Below are 14,455 nucleotides of genomic sequence, written 5' to 3'. Positions count from 1 at the left end.
TACTGTGAAGCATTTAATCTCACTTTATTTTCTCCCAGTATCAGATTGCGTGACGTCAAGCTTGAGTTACAGGAAAAATTTCATCTCCAGTTTAACCAGTTATTTTGGCTGAGCTTTGCAACATAAGCATAACTTCTTTTTTGTCTAAATTTCCTGCTGTGGTTGTGTCTAAAACCATTTAAACACAAACATCTGCGTACTGTAGGTTTGCTGCCACCCACATATTCTTTGACTCAGATAACTCTCAGTGCAATAAAAAAGGAAACTGAAAGGATGTTGACAATAACAGGGTTGGCATTTTACCAGCTGGGAGTTTGTTAGCTTTACAAGGATTTTTGAGTCAGGGTGAGATTTCACATTATTCAGTGCAACTCATAGGAGAAGTGTTGTTTTGGTAGAACATCTTATTTTTATCTAGACTGTCATCATTTCATCTCATAGCTGCTTCTGTTTTGTTTTATTCATAAATTAATTCCATGCTAATTGTTTCAAACACAAGCAGCATATTGAGTTATCACAGTTACGCATACTGATGCCATTTGTTTTAAACATGGCAAAAATGAATCCTGAAGTTAAACTGACTACAACTATAACTACTATAAATGAACAGATTTATTCAAAGATTCAAATGCATATCATGATTTTTTTGGAGGTTGCTAGGAAACCTGCAAAACTTGGTTGTGCAAACATAAATAAACCTGAATTTTGCAGTGATAAAAATGTAATAATAATTTAAAACAGTTTACTGACACAATCAGATTTTTTGAAGGCATAAACCAGAAGCTGAATTTACTATTGAGCAAAGTTATTTATAACCTTGAAAACGTTTCACATTTTTTCACATTACATGAAACTTGTAACATATTTGTCTGATATAAGTTTTACTTAACACTGAAGCTTTTATCTCTTTTTTACAAATAAAAATCTAAAAATGTGACATGCATTTTATTTATCCCACCAGAATCACTGCAAATGGGTGTTGTTAGGACTCTAAATATGGATTTTACATGTAGGGTGGACAACTAATGCTTGTCCTATCAAAGTCTTAGGCTATATTTTGGGAGCATCAGAATAGATGGGGCTGAAAACAAATGCACAACATACTTTTCAGATTACAATTTATCAAAAAAAACAAAAAAACATAAAAACAGTGAGTCATTTTCCTTTCACTTCATAATTATGCACTACTTCATGTTGGTCTATCATAAAATCTTTACAAAATACCCTCAAATTTGTCACTGGATTATGAAAATATGAAAAAGCACAAGCAGAAGGTATTAATTTCTGTTCTGCACTATCCAGATTCCACTCTTTACAAATAATGCGGTTTTTATAAATGCAACTTTTTCTTTCAAATAATTAATTTCCTGCTGCCCCGTTCAGTTTCTCTGGTTGCATGTTTGAGGATTCAGAGTGAGAGCTGAGGTTGTGATCTCTCTGTTGCATGTGCTTCCAACAGCAAGGTGACCTCCAAACAGAAAAGTACGTCACTGAAACTGGTTTGGAGATTTGACACGTGCAGCAAGGCTGGAAAATAACCAGGAGTGGAAAAAACAACAACTTGGTCTTTCACTCATGTCTGCTGAAGTTGAGCATGGATGTAAAATAATTATTCAAATAGGTAAAGTAGCCAAGCATGTAATAACTACCTGCTGATTCATTACAGCTTCCCTGTTGAGTGCTGCAGGAATACTATTGTATTATTGTTTAAGTGCTTACTGAGTTGGTTTAGTTAAATACACTTATAGTCAGTTTTACCAAACCATTAGATATTTGATGTTTAAACTTCATTAACAGGAAAAGGAATAATACTCCTCTGTAATTATGATGTCATCAAAAACATGGAAAATGTTCAAAAAATGTTTTCATCTGAATAAAATCAAGTCCAAATGATTTAATTTGATTAGAAAAGATGGAAAATGAAAAGCACAATCAATGCAAAGTAATTCTATTAGAACAGCTCAGATGAGTTTACAGCCTTTCCCCTTCCACCTCATATTTTATTTCTCATTCCATTAAAGGATTCCCTTCCAGATGGGGGTGAAAAGTTTATGATCACCATTAGGGCCTGGATGGATAAGGCTGCAGACTCATTCGTTCCCAGAGGCGATTCAGACTGGACTGAGAGGTGAGATGGCAGGCTAGCTGTGGCCAAACCAGGCAAAGGCCAGACTGGCTCTGCTGTAATGTTGTTCCTTTAGGTGACTTATAGCAGCATGCAAACGCTTAGCTAAAAAAGTATGTACACCTCTATTAAATGCAGCTTTTTGTCAGTTTTCCACATTTAATGTGACATATAACTGAGCATTTTACTGTGCTTTTTATCTGAAAAACAAGACTATTCAGAAGGGGAACAAAATAAAGCGACAGAGTCCTTTTTGATTAAATCCAAAATTCTGAATTCATCTTGTTTAGATTTCAGCACTAAGAAATTGTGGACAAATGTGTTTTGGTTTGATGAAATAAAATCTTCGTGCCAAAATTAGGAAAGTTAATTTGATACAAAACAACACTGCATAACACCAAAGGAATACCACAGCGGGAGTAAAACTTGGCGGTGGCTGTATCATGCTCTGGGTTTACTTTTCTCTAAATGAAGCATAAACAATGTGGGAGGAATTTGGTTTGAGTGGAAGTGATATTTTCTTATTGTTTGTGATCTTTACTGTTTCTTTTTTTGTTACAGTGATAATAAATGTTTTTTTTTCTCGTTTCTTCAAGTACATATGTATATATAGTTTAATCTTTCTGTGTTGTAATATGTTTCAAACTATGAATCTGTAGCCATTGTACTTTATCCTTGTTGCAATTATCTAGTGTACTGCAATTTAATTAATTTAGTCAGACAATGGACATTAAGAGTTTTTGCAACTTTGACAGTATCAGCTGATAGTCTTTTTTTCATCTATTGTCCGTGGACAATGAGTAAATTGTCTTGCTAAAAACAAACAAGGTTAAAATGACTTAACACAAATTAAAAAATAGAGATTAAATACATAAACAAAGAGATGCACTGATTAGCTCTACTCTACCAATCAAGTAGAGTTTTAGAGAAAAATCTTCCCATTTTCTGTACTTTGCTTCAGTGTAGTTATTAAATGTAACATAACACAAATGACCAGGATTTTAAAAGTGCTGGTTTTGCTTCGGAACAAAACCCAGGGAGGATCACACAACTCAAGGATGTTTGTATCCTCGACCTGACAGCACACAGCGAGTGACTACAGTTTGCTGCCTGTTGACATTAAAGGAATGTCAGTTTTCCACATGCAACAAAACACAGACGATGTTGGAGCATGGAACATGAAACACATAAGAGATTTGTGTCAAAATCACTGATCTAGAAGTTACTCTGAATTGTAGAAGGACTAAAAATAATTTACATAAACTATTTTCCTTGCCTGCTTGGCGACAGAAACATCTATTTTGGCAACAACTACAGTTAGTATGAACGTTACACTGGCGATAAATTAAAAATTTACTCAACTTATAGTCCATTTGTCATGTTAGTTTTATAAATAATAAGGCATTGGTGTGTTTTGTTTCTAAAACCAAATCTTGCTATAAGATCTGAAAAGAAAATCTGGTAACTTTATGCGTCTGAGAAGCACAATTCTGCATATTTAATAAATTAGAAAATTGTTGAAAAATTTATTTCAGTGAGTACACTACATGAAACAAAGTAATTACACACAGACCAGTGTTTTCAACCTTTTGTTTCTATTCCATGATGCTTGAAGCTAATGAAAATGACACTATGTTGTAAACAAAAGTTGGCGTTTGCATTTTCTATAACAAGATTGGGCTGTTCCTTTTGTAGGAGCGAATTATCTTCAATCACTACAGTGTATAATGTATAAGTGGAATTATGATTTAGTGCAGATCTACTGAAGCTCAGTTATATTCTTCAAAAAGTAGCAATGCTGGAGAGAGAAATGTCCATTCATAGAGCTGCTGGCTTCTTATTTTATGCTCAATGTAAGCCATGCTAGGTCGAAGGAAAATAAGTAAGTAAGAGAGGGAGAAAGACGCAGAGTGGATGGGGATTACTCATTTTGTTTTTCTTTGCAGCCTCTATCTTCTCCTATGACAAGACCGTCCATAATGGGTTTTCTCATCTTTTCATGTGAGGTAAAATGAAATGCATTCAGCTGAAAGGAACTGGCTCCACATGGGGTTCAAGCACAAACATAACACGATTTTACCTGCAACAATAACAGGACTCCAATCCTTCCTGTGCCTTTTTTAATTCATAATGCAAACCCTGTCAAGCAGCATTTGCAGCTGATATATTTAGAAAGATATTCTCAAACTGTTTCACAATTTAAAAAGGGAAATTTTTTAAAAGCGCGCTGCCAGGAAGTGACCAAAATTGCTTAGAATCATACAGCTAGAATTTACTGTCTCTTATTTTGATTTTCGGCTTGAAATATTTTTCCATCCTTGACCTTGGCTGTGCAGCTTTCTTAAATCGATTTAATCCCTCTAAGAGCTTCAAATGAAGACTTTCATGTCTGCTGCTTGGGAAAAAAATAAACTCAGGGGAAAAAAGGAGATGAAGGAAAATACATTCCGATAAAAGCATAATTCAGTCCATTTGTAGCTTTTGGGAGCTCAGATGTAACCACGATGCCTTCAGATGTCTCTGTGATTTTACATTAGCCTTAGAGTGCTGGGAGAGCTGCCACTGCTGCCAATGCCTCAGACACTAGGCTGAATTAGTATTTGCATAATAATAATGCTTGGCTTTTGTTGATCTGCGCTGAGGAATAAATGTGTGTATCAACCCCATTAGCAGATTCATAGCTGCTTTGCAAACTGTCACTTGTGTTCCCAAGTGTCTGCAGCACTTTAGTGGTAAAATTCAGTGGAAGATCTTAATCAGAATTAGAATGAAGCACAGATACATATAAAACTATTAAAAGGCAAACTGAATAATCTAGAGGTACATCTGCAGCATACGAGAAAGCGAAAGCAAGACTTACGGCAGTTAACAGGAAGGTTGGACAGAGTAAAACCCTTTTATCTGTATCATTTTTTCTGTATTGTCTATTATGAAACAATAGATTTGGGAACGTTTGCAGACTTTTGAGTGTTTCGTATTGCTAGCTGTTCTAATTGTTAATTATAAAGTAATCCTTAATACAGGAGGCTAGAAAAACGTGAATTGTAATTCTGCTCTTGTAGTCTGTGATTTTAGTTCATAAAGAAAATCAGAATAACCTAAAATAGGTATCAACATGTCAAAGCTTTACAAAAACAAGAGATCTAAATCAACACACTAAATTCTTATGATGAAAAGTTAATGCCATGCTTCTTGAGTGAGGAAAAAGCTAACTTTATAGTGACAATATGTTTTATGCTAGTCTTTCTTGAAGCCAAGTCCAGTTTTCTTTTTCCTCCAGATTTCATAATGTCATTTTCTGTTGTTTCACTGTAAGATTTTTTGGTTAGCTCACTATTATAGACTTCAAATACTTTACCAATGTCTTTGGAAACTTCATAAAACCATTAACCATAATATCTTCTAGGTCAGAAAGGTTTTAGTCATGCATTATAAGTTCATGAAATGGAGTTAAATTCATGCTGGCATTTGACTCTGTGGGGAAAAAAAAGATGAACATCCACCTAAGAAATAATCTACCTGCAGCCAGTTATGGTAATGGGAATCTTGTCACAAGTGCACTGACAGGATAAAATCATGGTCATGATCTGACTTGGTAATGGTAAATAAAAAAAAGTTGAATGAAAAAGAGCATACTGTGGTTTTATACTTTTAGTTTGACCCAAACTAAACTGATTATTTTAAAGGATGAGAAGGACAGGATCAATAATCCCTTTTCCGATTGACAATTATTCGAATAATTTTCACTTTTGCGGCTCCAGCAGAACAAGACTATTAGCCACAATCGGTGCTAGTTTGTGCCATCATGAGCAAAAACACCAGTTAAAAATATCTTCACATTTTTCCTATTACTGCATTTTAGTAGATGGGGAAAACATACCTTTAAATATTTTCTTATTTTATCAGTAGTGAAGTCTCTAAACTGACAGATGTATTGCAGTAACTATATTTGACAGATCAGTTTTGTTTCTTTTCCATCCTGCAGCCTCTATCATTTATTTGTAGTGTCTCAAAATGCGTTTTGTCTCAAATTATCCACTCTTATACAATGAAAAGAGGAATTAAAATGCTAGCTAAAGTCTGCAAATGAATAGAATATTTATGGAAAGGATTTTAATGTATTTTACTTCACTGAAACTGTATAACATAACTGAAAGTATTACTTGCACAAAATTCTTGCAAAAATGAAGCTCAACACAGCAAAAATGCAAAAAAAATTCATTAGAGGACATCGTCCAAAGAAAGTAACACATTCTGTAGCTTATAAATATTTATCATGTTTAGAAGATGTAGTTATTTTCTCCACTGTGAGGAACTGCTTATAAAGTATGATTTCTGGGAGAGGCAATGGGGAGAGTGCAGAAATACCTTAAAAATATTTATATTTCACTCCCTCTGTGACATATTTAAATGTTTGTGTTGGCTCAGTTTGATTGGATATTTATGTTTTTAAAAATATTTCCTGTACTTGAAAATCACCATTAAGAAAAATATTCTGTTTACTGATTTTTTTAATTATTCATTCTCAACAATTTGAGAGTAAGTCAAGCTCTCTTAACGTCTATTTTACTTCCTCTTTTCCACAGTTTCAGTTTTTTAAAACTTATTTTTATTTTTTCTTTTGATGTTAGATATGATATTTTCTCTTGCTGTTATTTCATAATGCATAAAAATAAACACATATCTGCTTCACTTTAACGGCATCTTTTCCCATTTCCATGTTGAAGATTGGCTAAAATAATTGGCATTGTGTATTTGTGCAGCAGTGAAACATGAAAATATGGGTTTCCAATTAAAAGTCCAGATAAACCTAAAAAACGTAACATTTACTAAAACGTTCTTACATATTTCATGGGGGGTTTTGGAGATAGTAGCAGGTGTAGCACCTGTGATCTAGTTAGAAAAATAAAGTTTTCACTGAAAAGTACACAATTGTATCAAAGATCAACTTATTTTAAGCCTTTTAACAATCTTCCATGGATACCAATAACTGTGAAGGAATGTGTGGAAACACATAAATAGCTTTTAAAGTTTATATTGTAGGTTTGAAGAAAAAACTTTGGATATTCAACGTCAAACCTGCAAATCAACATACAGAAATAAATCACCGTCCTTACACAGTCTGAAATAAAGAACCTGGAAAACGACACTGATTTGTCTGTTTTGTGCTAACAGAGAATAATTACATAATTAAAAAAACATCCTTTATAGGTTAATTTTGTGGTTAATTATGTGCTGAAAAAATGTCACAAGTGACAACAAAATTAAGACAATGTCTTAAGTGGGGGGTGGGGAATCACACTTTCCAGCATTTAAATGTCTAATAACACAACTGGGTGCTTCTTTTAGAGATTTGTGAAACCTTTTGAATGCACTATCTCGACAGATAGTCAATGTGTAGGCCTTTTATTTAGAGAGATAAATACAGAGATAACCTAATAGAGGGGGCCGGTTCTAAAGCAATTTAAATAAATTAACACCCAGTTTGACATTTCAGGATGCAGAAGTGTGATGATGAACTATGACAGCAAAATGCACGCATTATGTTTTCCAGAATATTGCATTTAACGTCCCAGTGACTCTCAGCAAATTGTCCAGATGACAAAATGGAAGCCCTTTTCAGAAACAAAATGTGCTGACATAAACAGACACATTATTTCACCAAGATTTTTTGAAAACTTGCAGGATTGAACAAGCAAGAGAAACACAGGTGGACTAAAACATCAACAAAATATAGCTATTTATATTGAAAAAAGCAGAAATTGTTCAAAAATTAAACAAATATTTAACTTTCAAATTAGTTTACTAAAATTCCTACAAATTTACTTAACATTTCAGCTTATTTAATAGTTATCACACTTCAGTTAAATGAATAAATGGTTTTATTATACCAGCTGGATTTATAATACCAAAATGCAGGCAAGCTGGATACAGTTTTATTGATTTCACGCTCTTAAAGTATTTATGTTCCTATGTGGTTCTCTACAGTCCATGATTTGTTTTGCTCCTGTATGTTTGTTTGAAATAAAATTACTTGGGGGAAAAAAGTGAGACAGTGAGGAGAAGAAATGGAACATCAGAGTAAACACCTTCCACCTACTTCAAAATAAGAGCATGACTATAAACATCTAACTACTTCAAGAATTCTTAACAATCGACAACCAAAACTTCACAGACATCAAACTTTATTCAATGCAAGGTTTGAGAAACAGCCATGTGCGTTTTTGAATTTATCTGGAAAAATTAAATTGCAACAAGTGGCTTCTGGGTGGCAACGGAACTCTGCTGGGGTTGCTAGGTAACGTGCTGGGTTTGGCTGGGGTTGCTAGGCAACGGGTAGTGCCTGCTGATTTGTGATTACATTCTGGAGGTTTTTTGAAACAGCCCGTTTTCCAGACAAAGCAAAAAAACAGCTCTGTGTTTTTTTAAGCTCTTGGCCTGTTTTCAGAACCAAATGGAAATACAAAAACATGCAAAATGTGAACTTTGCATACTACATGCTCTTTAATAATCATGAAGAAGCAAAGCTTTAAGAAACCTTGAGTATTCCGAGAAGAACTAAGCTGATAGGCATGAAAATAAAACTAATTTCTGACCCAGACAGGGTTCAGTAGGCATAAAACGCATTGTCAGGAGGTTACTCAGATATCATCACACAGTCCTTATTTAATTTCGGAGAGTAACCCTGTTATACTTTGTAATGAGGGAACAGTAACCATAACACATGGTGATGGCGGAAGCCTGTCTGGCACCTTGTGTTCCTGACATTTCTGTACAACCTTGGGCTTCAAGGAGAGGGACAAGGACTGCAGAGGAGGGCAGTGGAAAGAGAAAACATGCAGGGGAAATCTCACCTGATCCACCTTCCTGCTCTGCTTGTTTCCCGCTGGAGAAACAGCCGACTGAGAGCACGACCAGGCTGCTAATGAGGGCAAAGCTGGCCTGCCGTGACGCTTTTATTCACTCCAGCTGCTGCTGTCATTACCAAAATAGGTGAAAGGAATATGATTTAAATGAAAGAAAATTTCTCAGACTCAAAAATTGAATTGTGAAACTACATATTTTCCAGACTCTCTAATTCACTTGGGATAATGCTTTTTACAAGTATCCAGATCATCACATGGTTTCATGACTCAGCCTTCTCTATTTATAAGGTATTTACACTGTAGTGGTTGAAGAGTTTTCCATTATATGTCAGAGATAAAATGTAACAAGGTTCCACCAGCAGTGAGTAAGCACATTTCTGGACCATTTCATTGTGCTTCAGTGTATGAAAGAGTTGAAAGGCTTGCTTTGTCCTTCTGTTTAATGTATGCCATTAAAGCTGAGCTGAAGAGTCGAAGAGACTAGACTGAATAATACATTAAAATAAGAAAACAGAAACACTCAGAAAAAGAAAGAAAAGGACTAGAGAGACTTTAAGTCTTGTGTGTGAAATGGAGCCTTACTGCATGGTTCAGACCTTCTTGCTGAGTTAAAAGTCTTGCTTCATTTCCATTGACAATAAAATTGAGTAAATTGGAATTATGAAAATAAATTTGCTTCATGGAAGCATGACAATTAAAAAAAATTGTAATCCTTGTGCAAAAAGAGGTGATTTTTCCACATTGTCGAAATTAGTGTATTTCGCAAAAATGCAATGAAAATAAATTTTTTTGCATCACACAATTCATGCGATCAACAACCAGGTGTTACTACTGGCGGAAATGACGAAGATGACAGGAAGAGGTAGGATGTTTTTCATTGACTTATAAGATGATTTTAATTGTGTTTATTTAACACAATTAAATAAAATAATAATAATTTTGCTATTATTTTGTAATAGCAAAATAACATTTTGTAATTTTGCTATTACAAAATGTTATTTTTTATAAGCTACTGATAATGTGGACACTAATTACGTGTTATATTCAAGTAGTTTAAAAAATTAACTATTTAGTTTTTTCTCCCACAACTTGAGCTGAAAGAGAGTTAATACTTTAGGTTCATTCCAAGGTCACTAAGATACTGTCTGACACTCTTGTTGATGTTTCAAACGTCTCGTCTTCTGAAGGAAATACTGGAGGGAGTTAAACTCAAACTGACAGAACACAGGGAATAAAAAATAAAATATTAACAATGACTTTAAAAAAATACTGAAATATTTAAATGTAAAAATTTGAGGGAAAATGTACAGATTGTGTTATGAAAAATGGAATCTTGACAAAAGTTCAGTCTGGAAGACTCTAGTCGCACCTGCCTCATCAATCAGCGCCCGCCTCTCTGCAACCTGGACCTATCGGCGCGGACCAAGCCTCGCTCCAGCCAATCATCGTTTGGGCTTCAGTTCAAAAGGACCTTCACCCATAGCCTCCTCTGCTCACCAGCTGCGATCAACCCACCTCCACCCCATCTCCACCTTCTGCTCCCGGCTCTCAGGCCTCATCTTCCTCCAACCGCCGCCACCAGTACAGGCCCCGGGGGGTCTACATTCCTATACTGCATCAGGAATGTTCATCGAGCTTATCGAAGTCCAGCTCGATGTCCCCGGCCGGGGTCTGAACGCCAAAGGACTTTGTTTATTTTTATGTTCATTTTGTCATTAAACTCTTTTAATCGCCTTCTTTCTCCATTTGAGTCTCTCCAGGTTGAACTGGATATCTGTGGTTCAGACTGGTGGTAATTAAATGACAGATGAAGGTTATTTTACTTATACAGCTTCATACCACTTCATGTTTTTTGTTTTCCCTTCAGATGCCATGATTGGGGTAAACTGCTACTGCTGGGAGGTAAATGTAAACATTTACAACCAATAAAGTTCATAATAAAATTAGCTCTGCAATGTTGCTTCTTCAAATTAATCTTAAATTCAAATAATACATGACAAACCTTATGTATATCAATATTGTTTTATATGTAATAGCACAAAATAATTAAACATTTTTTCTTGTAGGCTAACTTTTACTCTGCCAAAAAGAAGAGAGTTTTCGTCATGGCTCTCCTGAAGCAGACTGTTGATTTTAAAAATGCCAAAAGGCAATCAGCCCTGGGATCAAAGCTCTGAGGAGGTTTCATGTTCTGGGTTTTATTTTTTGACTTCTTGATTGCTGGAATCCCCGCAAAAGGTCTAAAGTAGACCAGTGTGTAACCAAAGAGGCTGTCACTGCGCTGCAGTTGGTCTCAGTGGGATGTGAGGCCACTGATGGTAAAAATAAATCGTTCAAACAGAGCTGACGCATTCTGGCTGATTCCCAGAAGACAGCAGAATTAGTCTAGGCATGCATGAAAAAGGGAGCAAACAAATAAACAATGAACATGAAAGTAGGGATTTAGAAGGAAATAGAATTATAGATGCACAGAGACAGACTTTACAGTTTCATCTACACTTTAATCCTGGTAAAACTGGATTAAAGTCATCTTTAGTTATTGTAAATATTTAAATTTGAAAATTGTGTCACAGTTGTTGAAACATCTTCTCTTATTACTTTGTTCCATCTTTTTGGCAGAGATCTTTCACAGATTTTTTTTGTCTTACTGAAACCTGGTTCACATTTCCTCTGCTCTCCGTATTTTACAACACAAATTTAAATATTAAATCAGTCATTTTGAAGAGTTACTCAGAATTTAAGTAGCCTCCAAACCAGATACTTTTTTACTCTTGCTGAATTAATCAATTATAAATATGCACAACTAAGGGTGGCTTCTGTATTTGCGGTTTACAGGCATCTAGAGAAAAAGGGAAGCTGCTACGAAGGTTGAGGGATAAAATCTGGAGATAGCTCTTAAAGAGAGAGGTGAATTTGAATTGCTTATTGTTCCAGAGTTGAGGGGAAGAGGAGATTCTGGTGATGTGTTGTGGAGAGTGAGGTTAGCTTTACACAAAGGAGGGCAAATACCAATACTCTGGTCGATTGAGGGTCAGAACTGGAAAAGAAATCTTTTGAGTTTTTCTGCTCCATGTCTATGGAGCAAAAGATTCTGTTGTCGTTAATGTTTTTAAGGCTATTCTGACTGATTTTGAGAAGGAATCGTCTGTCTGTAAATATTTAAACTAAGGAATATTTTAGTTTATTTATTTATGACAGTGTTTCTGATTTTGTTATACATGTTCTGCAATTTCTGTTTGGTGTTTCCAGTCTTGGCCAGGATTTTCTTACAAAAGAGATTTTTAATCTGAATAGGATTGCCCTGGTGACATAAAGGTTATATAAATAAATTAAATAACATAATTTGTTACATTTTCAGCTGATGGTATGCTTTTTTATGCCACACCTTTAAATTAAATTATCCCCTTTAAAACCTGTTCACGTCTGCTTCAACAAGAACCACTGAAAGAAAGGTCACAAAAACCACCCAGGAAGACATTGAGTGCAAATTCCTTTTTCACAAAATGTAAATAAAAAACAGAATGGTGTCAGATTTAGACATCATAGGATTTATCTTTTGTTTTTGCAAAAGACTACAAGAAGTTTCTCCCATTAACCCTAGATTTGCCCATTTTCTATTTCCAAAACCCAGAATGCCCTGCGCTGTTTTGCATTTCCCGCTTTTGGAGTAGCTTCCTGTCCTCTTGTCATTCACATATGCATTTGAACCATGTTGCAGCTGACAGTACCCAAACAAACCCAACTACCTAGATCTATAAAGGAGGAAAAAAACATAGGTCTTGACTTCATAAAGAAGGCTGATCATCAGTGTAACTCTCCAACAGCTCTTTAAATCCCAATCAATCAGACAAGATTATCGCACACAGGTGTCTAAGAGCATCAAATGAGTGGTTAATGACCAAGTCATTGCAAAACTGCTAAGGAGGAAATTCAGCCTTCTGATTCAGGCGTGTTGTAGCAGAAATGCATCCAAAAGTTGCAAGACTGGAATTAAAGTTAATAAAGAAAAATGAATGTCAGGATTTCATCTAATAGATCTTTGACATCCACGATATTGGAACTAAATGCCTATTTTATGTTTTAAATCTACCAATACAAATTTAAATGAAACACAAAATGTTAAAGCAATAAGGAGAAAATAAATGGAGTGCAGCTCAAGTCTTAAGTAAAATTTTACCTAAAATGACAACGTTTTCTGCTTTCAGGTGACATATGAGCAAAAGTGGCAAGATGCATTTAATGATATGAGACATATGTATGTTCATCTTTATGAGGAACGGACACCAGAAAGTTAATCTCACCTCATCCTTTAGAGGGGTCCAGTCGGTCCTCGAGGACAGGCAACCTGCATATTTTAGTTGTCTCATGCAGGAAGCAGAGTGGCGCAGCAGAAGAGTGCTGTGCCCATAACCCAGAGGTCGATGGATCGAAACCATCCTCTGCTACGCTGACCTTTTCAGAATACATCCAATGTGTTTGAATGACCTGCCCATCTCTTGTCTGTGCTCTTTTGTCAAGAAACCCAAACCCTACTCCTTCTTCTGAGCTGCATCAAAACATTGTTTACAATTGAATCCTTCCGACATCCTTCCGAGCTGTTCCAAAGATCTGAGTCACATAAATGATGACTATTAGTGCAACCTCTGCTCCTCCATTGTTTCCTTGGCACGCGAGGAATAAAGAGGTGGCGTCAATCGGCGCTCCTCTCAAGGGCTTGGGACGGAGATGAAACCGAGGACTCTGCTCGGGCGACAAAAGGAAAGCTGCTCGAGCTAGCCAGGAGTCGAACCTAGAATCTTCTGATCCGTAGTCAGACGCGTTGTCCATTGCGCCACTAGCCCATCTAGGGGCATGGAGATCCTTGTCATCGTGTCGGACCACGACTGACTGGTCGCAGCGAGTGACAAAATTATTGGCTTAATCAAAACACGTGCCCCGTGTGAGGGTTGAACTCACGACCTTCAGATTATGAGACTGACGTGCTGCCTACTGCGCCAACGAGGCTCCGCAAACAGGCTACCTAAGAGACACCTGTGCTTTCGAAGGCAGCTGTGTAGCAGCATGTTTCCGCTTCTTACCACCGTGCCATGCGACCTTCGATAGCTCAGTTGGTAGAGCGGAGGACTGTAGGGTACAACGCTGGACATCCTTAGGTCGCTGGTTCAACTCCGGCTCGAAGGACTCCATTTCTCTTTTCTCAAAATCTTCAGAGGAAAGGTTCGTTAGGAGTGGCTGACGAAAGACACTTTCACACAAGAAGCCGTGATCGTATAGTGGTTAGTACTCTGCGTTGTGGCCGCAGCAACCCCGGTTCGAATCCGGGTCACGGCATGAGGGTTGAAAGCAGAGTGGCGCAGCGGAAGCGTGCTGGGCCCATAACCCAGAGGTCGATGGATCGAAACCATCCTCTGCTACGCTGACCTTTTCACAATACATCCAATGTGTCTGAATGACCTGCCCATCT

General features: G+C 36.4%; 5 non-coding genes across 5 annotated transcripts; 3 read left to right on the top strand and 2 right to left on the bottom strand.

Annotated features, from left to right (window-relative positions):
- Nucleotides 1-13,759: 13,759 nt before the first annotated feature.
- On the bottom strand, nt 13,760-13,832 carry trnar-acg (transfer RNA arginine (anticodon ACG)). The gene has a single exon. It is a non-coding gene; the product is annotated as a tRNA-Arg (tRNA).
- Nucleotides 13,833-13,922: 90 nt separating this feature from the next.
- trnam-cau (transfer RNA methionine (anticodon CAU)) lies at nt 13,923-13,995 on the bottom strand. Its single transcript has one exon. It is a non-coding gene; the product is annotated as a tRNA-Met (tRNA).
- An 89-nt stretch (nt 13,996-14,084) lies between these two features.
- trnay-gua (transfer RNA tyrosine (anticodon GUA)) lies at nt 14,085-14,172 on the top strand. The gene is given in 2 exon segments: nt 14,085-14,121; nt 14,137-14,172. It is a non-coding gene; the product is annotated as a tRNA-Tyr (tRNA).
- Nucleotides 14,173-14,250: 78 nt separating this feature from the next.
- Nucleotides 14,251-14,322, top strand: trnah-gug (transfer RNA histidine(anticodon GUG)). Its single transcript has one exon. It is a non-coding gene; the product is annotated as a tRNA-His (tRNA).
- Nucleotides 14,323-14,333: 11 nt separating this feature from the next.
- On the top strand, nt 14,334-14,405 carry trnam-cau (transfer RNA methionine (anticodon CAU)). Its single transcript has one exon. It is a non-coding gene; the product is annotated as a tRNA-Met (tRNA).
- Nucleotides 14,406-14,455: the final 50 nt, after the last annotated feature.

Source organism: Poecilia latipinna, unplaced genomic scaffold, assembly GCF_001443285.1.
Source record: "Poecilia latipinna isolate Pla-1442-1.1 unplaced genomic scaffold, P_latipinna-1.0 Scaffold4469, whole genome shotgun sequence".
Taxonomy (NCBI): domain Eukaryota; kingdom Metazoa; phylum Chordata; class Actinopteri; order Cyprinodontiformes; family Poeciliidae; genus Poecilia; species Poecilia latipinna.
Note: the sequence above shows the minus strand (reverse complement) of the source record. Positions and strands in the feature narration are given on the sequence as shown.